At 46.0% G+C, this 19,948-nt stretch overlaps 1 long non-coding RNA gene across 1 annotated transcript in view; it reads right to left on the reverse strand.

Moving 5' to 3' along the window:
• Positions 1 to 9,217: 9,217 nt before the first annotated feature.
• Positions 9,218 to 19,948, reverse strand: part of LOC142492514 (uncharacterized) — a 36,702-nt gene continuing 25,971 nt past the window's right edge. Inside the window, exon 2 of the long non-coding RNA XR_012800830.1 lies at positions 9,218 to 9,464. This is a non-coding gene — a long non-coding RNA (uncharacterized LOC142492514). The remainder of the gene's footprint in view (positions 9,465 to 19,948) is intronic.

Genomic DNA, 19,948 nt, shown 5'->3' on the forward strand with positions numbered 1-19,948 from the left:
TCTGTACAGTATAATGAGCAGCACCCTATGAGTTCTGTACAGTATAATGAGCGGCACCCTATGAGTTCTGTACAGTATAATGAGCGGCGCCCTATGAGTTCTGTACAGTTTAATGGGCAGCACCCTATGAGTTCTGTACAGTTTAATGAGCGGCACCCTATGAGTTCTGTACAGTTTAATGAGCGGCACCCTATGAGTTCTGTACAGATTAATGAGCGGCACCCTATGAGTTCTGTACAGTTTAATGAGCGGCACCCTATGAGTTCTGTACAGTTTAATGAGCGGCACCCTATGAGTTCTGAACAGTTTAATGAGCGGCACCCTATGAGTTCTGTATAATGAGCAGCACCTTATGAGTTCTGTACAGTTTAATGAGCGGCACCCTATGAGTTCTGTACAGTTTAATGAGCGGCACCCTATGAGTTCTGTATAATGAGCGGCACCCTATGAGTTCTGTACAGTATAATGAGCGGCAACCTATGAGTTCTGTACAGTTTAATGAGCGGCACCCTATGAGTTCTGTACAGTTTAATGAGCGGCACCCTATGAGTTCTGTACAGTTTAATGAGCGGCACCCTATGAGTTCTGTACAGTTTAATGAGCGGCACCCTATGAGTTCTGTACAGTTTAATGAGCGGCACCCTATGAGTTCTGTACAGTTTAATGAGCGGCACCCTATGAGTTCTGTACAGTTTAATGAGCGGCACCCTATGAGATCTGTACAGTTTAATGAGCGGCACCCTATGAGTTCTGTACAGTATAATGAGCGGCACCCTATGAGTTCTGTACAGTTTAATGAGCGGCACCTTATGAGTTCTGTACAGTTTAATGAGCAGCACCCTATGAGTTCTGTACAGTTTAGTGGGCGGCACCCTATGAGTTCTGTACAGTTTAATGAGCGGCACCCTATGAGTTCTGTACAGTTTAATGAGCTGCACCCTATGAGTTCTGTACAGTTTAATGAGCGGCACCCTATGAGTTCTGTACAGATTAATGAGCAGCACCCTATGAGTTCTGTACAGTTTAATGAGCAGCACCCTATGAGTTCTGTAAAATTTAATGAGTGGCACCGTATGAGTTCTGTACAGTTTAATGAGCGGCACCCTATGAGTTCTGTACAGTTTAATGAGCGGCACCCTATGAGTTCTGTATAATGAGCGGCACCCTATGAGTTCTGTATAATGAGCGGCACCCTATGAGTTCTGTATAATGAGCGGCACCCTATGGGTTCTGTACAGTTTAATGAGCGGCACCCTATGAGTTCTGTACAGTTTAATGAGCGGCACCCTATGAGTTCTGTACAGTTTAATGAGCGGCACCCTATGAGTTCTGTACAGTTTAGTGAGCGGCACCCTATGAGTTCTGTACAGTTTGGGGTGTGCAGACGGGAGAATTGGATACATACAGTAACACACTTATGGTTTATATAATAACCTTACAGAATAACTGTGACATTCTGAGTGACAGAATATAGAATTGTCCTATAGATTCCTTAGAGAGGATTTAATTAGAGAGTAATAATTATTGAGGTTTTAGTGTGTAAGTATATAAAATAAACCCCCTAAAGCAGTATATAGGGATCCCTAATGTACATATATACAGTAGGGCCCCACTTTATGGTGTTCCGCTCATACAGCGCTTCCCAATGTATGCCCATATTCATTATGTTCGGCGCTTGTTCCGTTTTTCTGGCATGATGCGCTCAGCCGCTGAGTATCCGGCTGTCACTAAGCACAGTTTTAGTCTGTGTGCAACTCCTTGGCAGGTGCAATTCGAAACAGTCGGGTTTCAGCGCTGTATCTCTGTTTTCATAGGTGCAGTACAGTAGGCCCCGCTTTGCAGCGGCGGCGGCCTGGGAACACATACACATATACATATATAAAAGAAAAATACACACAGCGCAATCACACAGAGATTCTTAAATAATATAATTAACCTGAGATGAGGGACAGAGAGGGAGATAAGCCCCTGACGAAGCCGAAAGGAGAAACGCGTAGGGCGTGGTTTATCAGTCATGTGAGTAACACAGGAACACTTGGTAGCTGTCACGCTACATGTTTTACGTGGAGGACTAATTACTTTGGCAAACAGTGCAGCTACGATCAGAGGAACGGAACTCTCGCGAGACTGAGTGATGTCATCACGCCATCACGTCCTGCGGAGGGACCGGATGAACGCAGAGGATGGGAGATGCCGGTGTTGGAGAAGAATTCCATCTGAAGCCTCGACTGTCCACAACAGAGTGCACCACAAGACCTTTTGAGACCCCAAGAGTACCGTGAGTACTAAGAGCACATTAGGTGCAGTGAGAGACCCAAGCAGGGCTCACTTAAACGGGGACTATATCCGGTCTTAGGAGACTGTGGGCACTATATATAGTGCAGGTGCAGAGTGTGACATCACTAGAGCTCACGGCTACTTGAACTGTGTGTATACAACGCCTCACACTAGGATAACAACAGAGATGTATATGGATATCGTTAGCGACTGTCAGAAGACCAGCTGAATATTATTAGCCCATATGAGTGTGAGATACTCTGAATTCTCAACTGTTTTATGAGAACTCACAAAGTGTGAGTTTGTTACTTACCGTTATTGTATTATTCTTTTTATTAAAACTGTGTTACACTATTTGTATGTTTCTTACCTTCCTTTCTACATGTAACGCTACGTACGAGATAATACTTGGCTGTGGAGTACGTGCTGCTGGACGTTCTAGATTATCTACACTGTTCCAGATCCCAGATACAAGGCTCGAATTAATTCAAACGCTGTGAGTGCATATCGTACCTTTTAGGGGTTAAATTGTCACAACATACTACCCTATGTTTTTCTTTCTTGTCCCACTTGCGCCTAGGTCAATCTTTTGGAACATATACATAGATATATATATTATATATATACATACTTATATCCCCCTCTAAGTGAGATTGGGGTGGGTATGCTCTTCTGACTAGTACTTCAGGGTGTTGTGCTGTGACCTGTTGGTAGACAGGAGGGCTGAGCGCTCCGCGATGGGGTGGGGATAACAGGACAGGGGTGCAGGTTACCTTGATATTCCTTGGTGCAGCGCCTCCAGACAGCGCGGATTCCCTGCAGGGGCAGGAGATGGCCCATACTGACACCTCGTTCTTCCTTCACAGCAGCAGGCGGTAATCACACTGGCTCTCATACAACTGGCTTTATTGCAGGCAGAGGGTAATAACACGGTAAGCACAGATAAACAGTACGACGCGGCGCCTTATGAGTCCATGCGATATGTTAGTCCGGTACTTCCGGAAGGCTGGATGGATCCCCAGCTGTGCGACACGGGATATGTGGAATTAAGCACAACAACAAATCATGGTGTATACTGCTAATGCTTGGCAAGTGACATACAAAACATACAACGCAAACACTTGGCACAAGACACACACACAACGAACACACAACAAACAAACAGCAAGGCTGAAAGTAAAAAGAGCTATTTTAATCCAACAAATATAAAACAAATAAAATTGCTAAATTAGGAACCCAGTGATGCAGCCGGTCCGGTGGTGTAAAAGCAGAACCTACTCACAAGATTCTGCAAGTACACAGGCAGCGTGCGTCACACGCAGTGAGGTGCTGCTGGTCCTCCGATAGCGGTGGAGTGTCCCCACACAACCCGGAGCGATGTCAAGCCTTGGCAGGGCACTCTTCTTTTCAATATTTGTTAACTGATATTTACTAATGTTGAAAATATTCTGGTACGTGTTTTTCTCCTTTACGTGGTTTCTATTAACACCCCCTCTCCTTCCTCTGGTTTGTTTTTTCTTTTTTTGGAGTTCAAGGGAAGCAGAGAATCTAAATGGGGTTTTCTAACGTCCACCTCTGGGAACATGTGTTCTCTCTCCTTTCTCCATTCTAAAAAAGAGAACCCAGGTTTAACTCCCTGAGTAGGTAATGGTGTGTCGGTGACGCTTTCTGCCTGACTCCCAGACTCTATCTCAGAGAGTACATGATACCGATTACTAGTAACAACATTCCCGTGTTTGGGTGTGACCGGAGCATCATAATGTTCTTTCACTTTTTTCTGTTGTAAATATTGTCACCCTGTCACCCTGTAAATATTGTCATACTGTCTCCCTCACCCTGTCACCCCGTCTCCCTCATCCCGTCACCCTGACCCCGTCAACCTGATTGTAATACAATAAATAAACTTATGTCAAAAACAAAAGTTGTTCTTAATAGGAATTTATTCAATTTGTTTTAAGGCGGGCTGGCGGCGGGGCTAGGTGGCGAGTAGATTTTTTGGTTCGGCGAGTAGATTTTTGGATGAATTGTCGACCACGGTATATATATACATATACATATATGCATACATACATATACACATACATACATACACACACACATACAAATATACATATACACATACATACATACACACACACATACAAATATACATATACACATACATATACATATATGTGATGAATCACTTCATATTTGTTATCATTGATTAAAGATATTCCTCGTTTTCACACTTATATCTTGGTCACATTAGATGTAACTTCTTTTTACACCAGTATTAGTCATCACTTGGGTATTAAAGCTATCACTCACTTTTTAAATCTATCTAATTTGCACACTCCACAAATCCCTTTTTTATTAGACTCAATTATATTTTTACTTCAGCACAACTATTTCTTATTTGACAAATATTATTATTTACAAAACCAAGGCACTGCTATGGGCACATCCTTTGCACCTTCCTACGCTAATCTCTTTATGGGTTACAGGGAAACTATTCACATATTCGGTAACACCAATCCTTTTCGTAAACACATCATTTTCTATCCTCGCTACATCGACGACTTACTCTTGATCTGGAACGGAGACTCTGAAACATTATTATGTTTTTTTGACTACTTGAATCAGAATGTGTACAATTTAAAATTCACTTACTTATATCATTCGAATCATATAAGCTATCTGGATTTGAACCTATATATTGATTTGAATTGTACCATACAGACGGACATCTACCGGAAACCTAATGCCAGCAATTCCCTGCTAAGAGCAAATAGCAGCCCTCCAAGGTCCCTTGCGGCTATGTAGTGGGGTACCAAACTTACTGAGACCCCAAAAAATGTACCCAGGCATCAGGTTAGATTCCCGGAAACGTTGAAGCGCAGTGCTCCGGTCAAAACCCTACCATGATAGCCTTGTTGCGACTCACCACTAGGAGGTCCTGCTTCAGCATAGACCAGCAAAGGTACAAGGAGGCACAGGGATAAAAAGGGTACCTGAAACATTCAAGGGGTCCTTAATATAACAGGAGGTGCTGCCCAGTTCTTTCCCAGGTCACCCTAGCTCTGGCATTAAGGAGTCTAGGGTTTAATACAGCCCAAAAATTAGGCTGAGAGAGTTTTTATTAAAATACTAAGTCTGTTTGCAGTGTCAGGGATGTGGCTGGGGAAGAAAAAACGTTTTAATAAAGTGTATCAAGCATGTTAGTATGGTTATCTGGCTCTGGTACAGGGGCTCAGGGATGGTACAGTCATTTATAAAACTGAGCAGGATTTGATTAAGATAAGGCTGTGAGTTTTACAAGTAAAGTTAAAATGTTTAAAAGTCTAGTTTGCTGGGTGTAAGAAATAAAGGCGAGTGTAAGGGGAACAGTTTAGTTTTTACACTCTATTTCCTACACGAAAGGACTGTAACACATTTTAGCAGCAGAATGTATGAAAGTATATTTTATTAAGCAGCAGTGTTTTAAAATATGTTTAAACTTTATACTTTAAACCAGGTGGGATCTTTCATCCTAGGGACAGAGGGGGGGCTCCTGGCCGCCTGGGCTTTCAGTGCTAGCGAGTCTAATCCCAGGTCTGTAGATCAAAGTCACACTAGCTGCCAGGGGTGTGAAAGCCATTTTAACAGGATAGCTGAGTTAAGTGTCCAAATCCTGGGAGTATGGCAAGCCATCTGGTCAAGCAGTCACCTCCGTAGACTGAGAGGCGCCTGGGCTCTGAATGACAAGTAGGCAAGATGGCGTTTTTCGCACATGCTCCGTTGCCACGCTGAAGCTCAGGTGCCAGGTTTCACAAACCTGGCAAAGTGTGTGAGTGGCTGGAGATGAAGTTCTCATGCTGCGGATTGGCTGTAATTACTGCAGGAATATGTTAGAAAAGGTTATAAAAAAGTGAGACGCCAGCGCAAAGAGTCAGATTCAATGTGTGTTCCAAGATTTCCAAGGTCCAAAGTGTGTAACCTTCACGTAGGGGTCGGACCGACCCAAAGAAGCCTCACGGAGACAGCAAGGAAACAGCTACACGACTTTAAGCAGAAAAGCTTCTAAGTCACACTTTCAGCACCATTTGGAGTGGAAAGTGCGGGAGCTGCTGGAAGATCCAGAACTTTTCGGGCTAAGGCCCGGTCAACCAACGGACTATCTAAAGACTTTTTTTGATCAGGAAAGTCAGTGTTTCAACCCCAAACCTCCAGTAAGTGTATTTTTCTTCTGCCTATTGTAATCCAATGTGTGTTTGCCTGTTTCTACGGAATAAATCACAATTTATTTTACTTATTGGCTTTGCTCAGTGATATGATCCCGGTATAAATGTGTAAATATCTGGTCAACCTGTGACGCTAACCCCTTGGCATCCCTGAGGCTTTCAAGTCTGGACTCTGCACAGACCCAGAGGCACCAAGCTTGGTAGCCATCTGGTCTCTCGGAACCCATGACTTGGAGATCCCACAGTTCGTTCACATGTTATCAGTACATACACCTATTAAACATAACTCTTTAATAAAAGATACTGGGCCTCATTCAGAAAGCGTTCATAAGCCACCAATCAAGCACTTATCACCCAAAATGCCTACTGCTATTCAGTAAGCAGTGATAAGTGGGTGATAAAAGACTGAATTGCTCAAAAGAAATTGGTCATAAAAAAAATCACTGAGGCAGCGGTGATAAGCCACTTATCACCACTTTTCGGCATGTTCATAAACTCGTGCAATTCTAGTAGCAGTGATTTGGCTATGAACGCCTATCACCGCTCTAGAATGGTGATTTTATCACAAAATCCTCACGCCAGAAAAAGTTGGCTTAAAGGTGTTGGAAACCTGCAGAGAAGCGGCGAGATGGGACTTTTTCCTGCAGGATTGATGCCGGGAATCTCTGGAGCTGATATCCATTAATATTAGCACCAGAGACCCCTGGCATGAATCCTATGCAATAAAAATGCATTTACAGTAAACTTTATTATCATGGCGGATAGCCTCAGGGACCCCCTACTTCCTGAGATACAGGCCCCGTTATGGGGGGCCAGTATCTCCTATGCAATTAAATGTCCACGTCACATGACCGTGGGAATAAAATGCATAGGAGATACCGGCACCCCATAACGGGGCCTGTATCTCGGGAAGTAGGGGGTCCCTGAGGCTGAAACCAATGCGGTTCAGCTCAGGAGACCCCCTGCTCATCTAAACTATTAACAAAATTAAAATTTATACACATGCATTTCGGGCGAGATTTGCACAGGGAGAGGCGGCTCTCAGAGCAGCTCTCTCTGCAGCAGATACTACTCGCCGGGTAAAGGCCTTTTCAGAGGGTCGTTCATCAGATCACCGGCTTTTCACCCGTTTTGTGAATTTTGCTATGACAGGTAATGAAGGCTTTCTGATACCGTGATACCAACGCTCATAAAAAGGGTGATTTAAATGGTCCGGTGATTTTTTTTATGAACCTTCTCTGAATGAGGCCCACTTTGTCCTGTATCTTGTGTGATAAAAACGTGAAGTCCCTATCCTGGTGTCAGGGTTGGAGTGAGAGTATATATTGCCTACACTCACTAGCCTCGTACTTGGCACACTCTAGAAATAACTTTTAAACTACTGACACTCTAGGACCTCAACACATGGATCAGAGGGAATACAGATTGGCAGAGCCCTGCACAACTGTTGTGGGAAGACTAGCCTCTCCCAAGCAGGTAGAGGCACTGCCTAAATTTAGCAGTGCAGCCCCTTAAGTACAGCGGAAGAAGGTACCATCTCTGAAGCCCTGATTGGCTACACACAGGCATAGTCCCACCTCCTCCCCTGTGACTCACTGAAGCTGCTGTGAGTGGGGAAACCCCATGATTAATCCTGGCAGGCCTACTCATACCAGGAGAAGGGCAGACTGGTAGCCCGAAACAGCCCTGGCTACAGATGTATAGGTGCCGGTGAATATATAATATGTATAGGTACCCGTGTATGTATAATGTGTATAGGTGCGTGTGTAAGGTGTGTATAGGTGCCGGTGTATGTATAATGTGTGTGTATAGGTGCCTGTGTAAGTATAATGTTTAAGATGTGTATAGGTGCATGTGTACATATAGTGTGTAAGACATGTGTATAGGTGCCTGTGTGTGTATAATGTGTAAGACATATGTATAGATGCCTGTCTATGTATAATGTGTATGTCGTGTATAGGTGCCTGTGTATGTATCATGTGTAAGATGTGTGTATAGGTTCCTGTGTATGTATAATGTGTAAGACATATATAGGTGCCTGTGAATGTATGATGTGTAAGACGTGTATAGGTGCCTGTGTATGTATAATGTGTAAGACGTGTATAGGTGCCTGTGTATGTATAATGTGTAAGATGTGTATAGGTGCCTGTGTATGTATAATGTGCAGGATGTGTATAGGTGCCTGTGTATGTATAATGTGTAAGACGTGTGTATAGGTGCCTGTGTATGTATAATGTGTAAGACGTGTATACAGTAGGTGCCTGTGTATGTATAATGTGTAAGACGTGTATAGGTGCCTGTGTATGTATAATGTGTAAGACGTGTATAGTTGCCTGTGTATGTATAATGTGTAAGACGTGTATACTGTAGGTGCCTGTGTATGTATAATGTGTAAGACGTGTGCTTAGATGCCTGTGTATGTATAATGTGTAAGATGTGTATAGGTGCCTGTGTATGTATAATGTGTAAGACGTGTATAGGTAGGTGCCTGTGTATGTATAATATGTAAGATGTGTATAGGTGCCTGTGTATGTATAATGTATAACACATGTATAGGTGCCTGTGTGTGTAACACGTGTATAGGTGCCTGTGTATGTAGCATGTGTAAGACGTGTGCATAGGTGCCTGTGTATGTATAATGTGCAGGATGTGTATAGGTGTCTGTGTATTTTATAATGTGCAGGATGTGTATAGGTGCCTGTGTATGTATAATGTGATCAGAACAGAGGAGACATTAGAACATGTTACATGCTTTATTGATCCTCTATGTAGGGATGATCGGCAGCCGGGTTGGCGTGTGAGCCCGATACATCATGTATGTGACATTGCATGTGAAAGCCACGTTTCGATTCAGCAGCATGACACGGATTTACACGTGTCCTTTGCAGGCACTGGACACTTCTGGCATGTATCCCATTATCACCCGCTCACACTGCTTCCGGCACATGTACACCGTTATCTTCTGGCAGTCAGCCATAGTCACGCCTGCCGGGAGAGAGAGCACAGGGTCGCAATACAGAGATACATCCTGCACACAGGGTCGCAATACAGAGAGACATCCTGCACACAGGGTCACTAATACAGAGATACATCCTGCACACAGGGTCACTAATACAGAGAGACATCCTGCACACAGGGTCACTAATACAGAGAGACATCCTGCACACAGGGTCACTAATACAGAGAGACATCCTGCACACAGGGTCGCAATACAGAGAGTTATCCTGCACACAGGGTCGCAATACAGAGAGTTATCCTGCACACAGGGTCGCAATACAGAGAGACATCCTGCACACAGGGTCACTAATACAGAGAGACATCCTGCACACAGGGTCACTAATACAGAGAGACATCCTGCACACAGGGACACTAATACAGAGACATCCTGCACACAGGGTCACTAATACAGAGAGACATCCTGCACACAGGGTCACTAATACAGAGATACATCCTGCACACAGGGACACTAATACAGAGACATCCTGCACACAGGGTCACTAATACAGAGAGACATCCTGCACACAGGGACACTAATACAGAGACATCCTGCACACAGGGTCACTAATACAGAGATACATCCTGCACACAGGGTCACTAATACAGAGAGACATCCTGCACACAGGGACACTAATACAGAGACATCCTGCACACAGGGACTAATACAGAGATACATCCTGCACACAGGGTCACTAATACAGAGACATCCTGCACACAGGGTCACTAATACAGAGACATCCTGCACACAGGGACTAATACAGAGATACATCCTGCACACAGGGTCACTAATACAGAGACATCCTGCACACAGGGTCACTAATACAGAGACATCCTGCACACAGGGTCACTAATACAGAGAGACATCCTGCACACAGGGTCACTAATACAGAGAGACATCCTGCACACAGGGTCACTAATACAGAGACATCCTGCACACAGGGTCACTAATACAGAGATACATCCTGCACACAGGGACACTAATACAGAGAGACTTCCTGCACACAGGGTGTATTACAGAGAGACATCCTGCACACAGGGACACTAATACAGAGACACATCCTGCACACAGGGTCACTAATACAGAGAGACATCCTGCACACAGGGTGTATTACAGAGAGACATCCTGCACACAGGGACACTAATACAGAGATACATCCTGCACACAGGGACACTAATACAGAGAGACTTCCTGCACACAGGGTGTATTACAGAGAGACATCCTGCACACAGGGCCACTAATACAGAGAGACATCCTGCACACAGGGTCACTAATACAGAGAGACATCCTGCACACAGGGCCACTAATACAGAGAGACATCCTGCACACAGGGACACTAATACAGAGAGACATCCTGCACACAGGGTCACTAATACAGAGAGACATCCTGCACACAGGGACACTAATACAGAGAGACGTCCTGCACACAGGGACACTAATACAGAGAGACATCCTGCACACAGGGTCACTAATACAGAGACATCCTGCACACAGGGACACTAATACAGAGAGACATCCTGCACACAGGGTCACTAATACAGAGAGACATCCTGCACACAGGGACACTAATACAGAGACATCCTGCACACAGGGTCACTAATACAGAGAGACATCCTGCACACAGGGTCACTAATACAGAGAGACATCCTGCACACAGGGACACTAATACAGAGACATCCTGCACACAGGGTCACTAATACAGAGACATCCTGCACACAGGGTCACTAATACAGAGAGACATCCTGCACACAGGGTTACTAATACAGAGAGACATCCTGCACACAGGGACACTAATACAGAGAGACATCCTGCACACAGGGTCGCAATACAGAGAGACATCCTGCACACAGGGTCGCAATACAGAGAGACATCCTGCACACAGGGTCGCAATACAGAGAGACATCCTGCACACAGGGTCGCAATACAGAGAGTTATCCTGCACACAGGGTCACTAATACAGAGAGACATCCTGCACACAGGGTCACTAATACAGAGAGACATCCTGCACACAGGGACACTAATACAGAGAGACATCCTGCACACAGGGACACTAATACAGAGACACATCCTGCACACAGGGTCACTAATACAGAGACACATCCTGCACACAGGGTCACTAATACAGAGACATCCTGCACACAGGGACACATACAGAGAGACATCCTGCACACAGAGTCACTAATACAGAGAGACATCCTGCACACAGGGTAACTAATACAGAGAGACATCCTGCACACAGGGTTACTAATACAGAGAGACATCCTGCACACAGGGTCACTAATACAGAGATACATCCTGCACACAGGGTCACTAATACAGAGATACATCCTGCACACAGGGACTAATACAGAGAGACATCCTGCACACAGGGTCACTAATACAGAGAGACATCCTGCACACAGGGTCACTAATACAGAGAGACATCCTGCACACAGGGTCACTAATACAGAGACATCCTGCACACAGGGACACTAATACAGAGAGACATCCTGCACACAGGGTCACTAATACAGAGACATCCTGCACACAGGGTCACTAATACAGAGAGACATCCTGCACACAGGGTCACTAATACAGAGACATCCTGCATACAGGGACACTAATACAGAGACACATCCTGCACACAGGGTCACTAATACAGAGACATCCTGCACACAGGGACACTAATACAGAGAGACATCCTGCACACAGGGTCACTAATACAGAGACACATCCTGCACACAGGGTCACTAATACAGAGACATCCTGCACACAGGGACACTAATACAGAGAGACATCCTGCACACAGGGTCACTAATACAGAGACATCCTGCACACAGGGACACTAATACAGAGACATCCTGCACACAGGGTCACTAATACAGAGAGACATCCTGCACACAGGGACACTAATACAGAGATACATCCTGCACACAGGGTCACTAATACAGAGACACATCCTGCACACAGGGTCACTAATACAGAGAGACTTCCTGCACACAGGGTCACTAATACAGAGAGACATCCTGCACACAGGGTGTAATACAGAGAGACATCCTGCACACAGGGACACTAATACAGAGAGACATCCTGCACACAGGGACACTAATACAGAGACATCCTGCACACAGGGTCGCAATACAGAGAGACATCCTGCACACAGGGTCGCAATACAGAGAGTTATCCTGCACACAGGGTCACTAATACAGAGAGACATCCTGCACACAGGGTCACTAATACAGAGAGACATCCTGCACACAGGGTCACTAATACAGAGAGACATCCTGCACACAGGGTCACTAATACAGAGAGACATCCTGCACACAGGGTCACTAATACAGAGAGACATCCTGCACACAGGGTCACTAATACAGAGATACATCCTGCACACAGGGACACTAATACAGAGACATCCTGCATACAGGGTCACTAATACAGAGAGACATCCTGCACACAGGGTCACTAATACAGAGAGACGTCCTGCACACAGGGACTAATACAGAGAGACATCCTGCACACAGGGACACTAATACAGAGACATCCTGCATACAGGGTCACTAATACAGAGACATCCTGCACACAGGGTCACTAATACAGAGAGACATCCTGCACACAGGGTCACTAATACAGAGAGACATCCTGCACACAGGGTCACTAATACAGAGAGACATCCTGCATACAGGGTCACTAATACAGAGACATCCTGCACACAGGGTCACTAATACAGAGAGACATCCTGCATACAGGGTCACTAATACAGAGACATCCTGCACACAGGGACACTAATACAGAGAGACATCCTGCACACAGGGTCACTAATACAGAGAGACATCCTGCACACAGGGTCACTAATACAGAGAGACATCCTGCACACAGGGTCACTAATACAGAGACACATCCTGCACACAGGGTCACTAATACAGAGAGACATCCTGCACACAGGGTCACTAATACAGAGATACATCCTGCACACAGGGTCACTAATACAGAGAGACATCCTGCACACAGGGTCACTAATACAGAGAGACATCCTGCACACAGGGTCACTAATACAGAGAGACATCCTGCACACAGGGTCACTAATACAGAGACATCCTGCACACAGGGTCACTAGTACAGAGACATCCTGCACACAGGGTCACTAATACAGAGAGACATCCTGCACACAGGGTCACTAATACAGAGACACATCCTGCACACAGGGTCACTAATACAGAGAGACATCCTGCACACAGGGTCACTAGTACAGAGACATCCTGCACACAGGGTCACTAATACAGAGACACATCCTGCACACAGGGTCACTAATACAGAGAGACATCCTGCACACAGGGTCACTAATACAGAGACATCCTGCACACAGGGACACTAATACAGAGAGACATACTGCACACAGGGTCACTAATACAGAGACATCCTGCACACAGGGTCACTGATACAGAGAGTTATCCTGCACACAGGGTCACTAATACAGAGAGACGTCCTGCACACAGGGTCACTAATACAGAGACATCCTGCACACAGGGACACTAATACAGAGAGACATCCTGCACACAGGGTCACTAATACAGAGAGACATCCTGCACACAGGGTCACTAATACAGAGAGACATCCTGCACACAGGGTCACTAATACAGAGAGACATCCTGCATACAGGGTCACTAATACAGAGACATCCTGCACACAGGGTCACTAATACAGAGAGACATCCTGCACACAGGGTCACTAATACAGAGAGACATCCTGCACACAGGGACACTAATACAGAGAGACATCCTGCACACAGGGACACTAATACAGAGACATCCTGCATACAGGGACACTAATACAGAGAGACATCCTGCACACAGGGTCACTAATACAGAGAGACATCCTGCACACAGGGTCACTAATACAGAGAGACATCCTGCATACAGGGTCACTAATACAGAGACATCCTGCACACAGGGTCACTAATACAGAGAGACATCCTGCACACAGGGTCACTAATACAGAGACACATCCTGCACACAGGGTCACTAATACAGAGAGACATCCTGCATACAGGATCACTAATACAGAGAGACATCCTGCACACAGGGTCACTAATACAGAGATACATCCTGCACACAGGGTCACTAATACAGAGAGACATCCTGCACACAGGGACACTAATACAGAGAGACATCCTGCACACAGGGACACTAATACAGAGAGACATCCTGCACACAGGGTCACTAATACAGAGAGACATCCTGCACACAGGGTCACTAATACAGAGAGACATCCTGCACACAGGGACACTAATACAGAGACATCCTGCATACAGGGACACTAATACAGAGACATCCTGCACACAGGGTCACTAATACAGAGAGACATCCTGCACACAGGGACACTAATACAGAGATACATCCTGCACACAGGGTCACTAATACAGAGACACATCCTGCACACAGGGTCACTAATACAGAGAGACTTCCTGCACACAGGGTCACTAATACAGAGAGACATCCTGCACACAGGGTGTAATACAGAGAGACATCCTGCACACAGGGACACTAATACAGAGAGACATCCTGCACACAGGGACACTAATACAGAGAGACATCCTGCACACAGGGTCACTAATACAGAGACATCCTGCACACAGGGTCACTAATACAGAGAGACATCCTGCACACAGGGTCACTAATACAGAGAGACATCCTGCACACAGGGTCACTAATACAGAGACATCCTGCACACAGGGTCACTAATACAGAGAGACATCCTGCACACAGGGTCACTAATACAGAGAGACATCCTGCACACAGGGTGTAATACAGAGAGACATCCTGCACACAGGGACACTAATACAGAGAGACATCCTGCACACAGGGTGTAATACAGAGAGACATCCTGCACACAGGGACACTAATACAGAGAGACATCCTGCACACATGGACACTAATACAGAGAGACATCCTGCACACAGGGTCACTAATACAGAGACATCCTGCACACAGGGTCACTAATACAGAGACATCCTGCACACAGGGTCACTAATACAGAGAGACATCCTGCACACAGGGTCACTAATACAGAGAGACATCCTGCACACAGGGTCACTAATACAGAGACATCCTGCACACAGGGTCACTAATACAGAGAGACATCCTGCACACAGGGTCACTGATACAGAGAGTTATCCTGCACACAGGGTCACTAATACAGAGACACATCCTGCACACAGGGTCACTAATACAGAGACACATCCTGCACACAGGGACACTAATACAGAGAGACATCCTGCATACAGGATCACTAATACAGAGAGACATCCTGCACACAGGGTCACTAATACAGAGATACATCCTGCACACAGGGTCACTAATACAGAGAGACATCCTGCACACAGGGACACTAATACAGAGAGACATCCTGCACACAGGGACACTAATACAGAGAGACATCCTGCACACAGGGTCACTAATACAGAGAGACATCCTGCACACAGGGTCACTAATACAGAGAGACATCCTGCACACAGGGACACTAATACAGAGACATCCTGCATACAGGGACACTAATACAGAGACATCCTGCACACAGGGTCACTAATACAGAGAGACATCCTGCACACAGGGACACTAATACAGAGATACATCCTGCACACAGGGTCACTAATACAGAGACACATCCTGCACACAGGGTCACTAATACAGAGAGACTTCCTGCACACAGGGTCACTAATACAGAGAGACATCCTGCACACAGGGTGTAATACAGAGAGACATCCTGCACACAGGGACACTAATACAGAGAGACATCCTGCACACAGGGACACTAATACAGAGAGACATCCTGCACACAGGGTCACTAATACAGAGACATCCTGCACACAGGGTCACTAATACAGAGAGACATCCTGCACACAGGGTCACTAATACAGAGAGACATCCTGCACACAGGGTCACTAATACAGAGACATCCTGCACACAGGGTCACTAATACAGAGAGACATCCTGCACACAGGGTCACTAATACAGAGAGACATCCTGCACACAGGGTGTAATACAGAGAGACATCCTGCACACAGGGACACTAATACAGAGAGACATCCTGCACACAGGGTGTAATACAGAGAGACATCCTGCACACAGGGACACTAATACAGAGAGACATCCTGCACACATGGACACTAATACAGAGAGACATCCTGCACACAGGGTCACTAATACAGAGACATCCTGCACACAGGGTCACTAATACAGAGACATCCTGCACACAGGGTCACTAATACAGAGAGACATCCTGCACACAGGGTCACTAATACAGAGAGACATCCTGCACACAGGGTCACTAATACAGAGACATCCTGCACACAGGGTCACTAATACAGAGATACATCCTGCACACAGGGACACTAATACAGAGAGACTTCCTGCACACAGGGTGTATTACAGAGAGACATCCTGCACACAGGGACACTAATACAGAGACACATCCTGCACACAGGGTCACTAATACAGAGAGACATCCTGCACACAGGGTGTATTACAGAGAGACATCCTGCACACAGGGACACTAATACAGAGACACATCCTGCACACAGGGTCACTAATACAGAGAGACATCCTGCACACAGGGTGTATTACAGAGAGACATCCTGCACACAGGGACACTAATACAGAGATACATCCTGCACACAGGGACACTAATACAGAGAGACTTCCTGCACACAGGGTGTATTACAGAGAGACATCCTGCACACAGGGCCACTAATACAGAGAGACATCCTGCACACAGGGTCACTAATACAGAGAGACATCCTGCACACAGGGCCACTAATACAGAGAGACATCCTGCACACAGGGACACTAATACAGAGAGACATCCTGCACACAGGGTCACTAATACAGAGAGACATCCTGCACACAGGGACACTAATACAGAGAGACGTCCTGCACACAGGGACACTAATACAGAGAGACATCCTGCACACAGGGTCACTAATACAGAGACATCCTGCACACAGGGACACTAATACAGAGAGACATCCTGCACACAGGGTCACTAATACAGAGAGACATCCTGCACACAGGGACACTAATACAGAGACATCCTGCACACAGGGTCACTAATACAGAGAGACATCCTGCACACAGGGTCACTAATACAGAGAGACATCCTGCACACAGGGACACTAATACAGAGACATCCTGCACACAGGGTCACTAATACAGAGAGACATCCTGCACACAGGGTTACTAATACAGAGAGACATCCTGCACACAGGGACACTAATACAGAGAGACATCCTGCACACAGGGTCGCAATACAGAGAGACATCCTGCACACAGGGTCGCAATACAGAGAGACATCCTGCACACAGGGTCGCAATACAGAGAGACATCCTGCACACAGGGTCGCAATACAGAGAGTTATCCTGCACACAGGGTCACTAATACAGAGAGACATCCTGCACACAGGGTCACTAATACAGAGAGACATCCTGCACACAGGGACACTAATACAGAGAGACATCCTGCACACAGGGACACTAATACAGAGACACATCCTGCACACAGGGTCACTAATACAGAGAGACATCCTGCACACAGGGTCACTAATACAGAGAGACATCCTGCACACAGGGTCACTAATACAGAGAGACATCCTGCACACAGGGACACTAATACAGAGACATCCTGCATACAGGGTCACTAATACAGAGACATCCTGCACACAGGGTCACTAATACAGAGAGACATCCTGCACACAGGGACACTAATACAGAGACATCCTGCACACAGGGTCACTAATACAGAGACACATCCTGCACACAGGGACACTAATACAGAGACATCCTGCACACAGGGTCACTAATACAGAGAGACATCCTGCACACAGGGACACTAATACAGAGATACATCCTGCACACAGGGTCACTAATACAGAGACACATCCTGCACACAGGGTCACTAATACAGAGAGACATCCTGCACACAGGGACACTAATACAGAGAGACATCCTGCACACAGGGTCACTAATACAGAGAGACATCCTGCACACAGGGTCACTAATACAGAGACACATCCTGCACACAGGGTCACTAATACAGAGAGACATCCTGCACACAGGGTGTAATACAGAGAGACATCCTGCACACAGGGACACTAATACAGAGAGACATCCTGCACACAGGGACACTAATACAGAGACATCCTGCACACAGGGTCGCAATACAGAGAGACATCCTGCACACAGGGTCGCAATACAGAGAGTTATCCTGCACACAGGGTCACTAATACAGAGAGACATCCTGCACACAGGGTCACTAATACAGAGATACATCCTGCGCACAGGAACACTAATACAGAGACACATCCTGCACACAGGGTCACTAATACAGAGAGACATCCTGCACACAGGGACACTAATACAGAGAGACATCCTGCACACAGGGACACTAATACAGAGAGACATCCTGCACACAGGGACACTAATACAGAGAGACATCCTGCACACAGGGTCACTAATACAGAGAGACATCCTGCACACAGGGACACTAATACAGAGACACATCCTGCACACAGGGTCACTAATACAGAGACACATCCTGCACACAGGGTCACTAATACAGAGAGACATCCTGCACACAGGGTCACTAATACAGAGAGACATCCTGCACACAGGGTCACTAATACAGAGAGACATCCTGCACACAGGGTCACTAATACAGAGAGACATCCTGCACACAGGGTCACTAATACAGAGAGACATCCTGCACACAGGGACACTAATACAGAGACATCCTGCATACAGGGTCACTAATACAGAGAGACATCCTGCACACAGGGTCACTAATACAGAGAGACGTCCTGCACACAGGGACTAATACAGAGAGACATCCTGCACACAGGGACACTAATACAGAGACATCCTGCATACAGGGTCACTAATACAGAGACATCCTGCACACAGGGTCACTAATACAGAGAGACATCCTGCACACAGGGTCACTAATACAGAGAGACATCCTGCACACAGGGTCACTAATACAGAGACACATCCTGCACACAGGGTCACTAATACAGAGAGACATCCTGCACACAGGGACACTAATACAGAGAGACATCCTGCACACAGGGTCACTAATACAGAGAGACATCCTGCACACAGGGACACTAATACAGAGAGACATCCTGCACACAGGGTCACTAATACAGAGAGACATCCTGCACACAGGGTCACTAATACAGAGAGACATCCTGCACACAGGGTCACTAATACAGAGAGACATCCTGCACACAGGGTCACTAATACAGAGACACATCCTGCACACAGGGTCACTAATACAGAGAGACATCCTGCACACAGGGACTAATACAGAGAGACATCCTGCACACAGGGTCACTAATACAGAGAGACATCCTGCACACAGGGTCACTGATACAGAGACACATCCTGCACACAGGGTCACTAATACAGAGAGACATCCTGCACACAGGGTCACTAATACAGAGAGAC

This window comes from Ascaphus truei, chromosome 4, assembly GCF_040206685.1.
Source record: "Ascaphus truei isolate aAscTru1 chromosome 4, aAscTru1.hap1, whole genome shotgun sequence".
In the NCBI taxonomy this organism is placed as follows: Eukaryota; Metazoa; Chordata; class Amphibia; order Anura; family Ascaphidae; genus Ascaphus; species Ascaphus truei.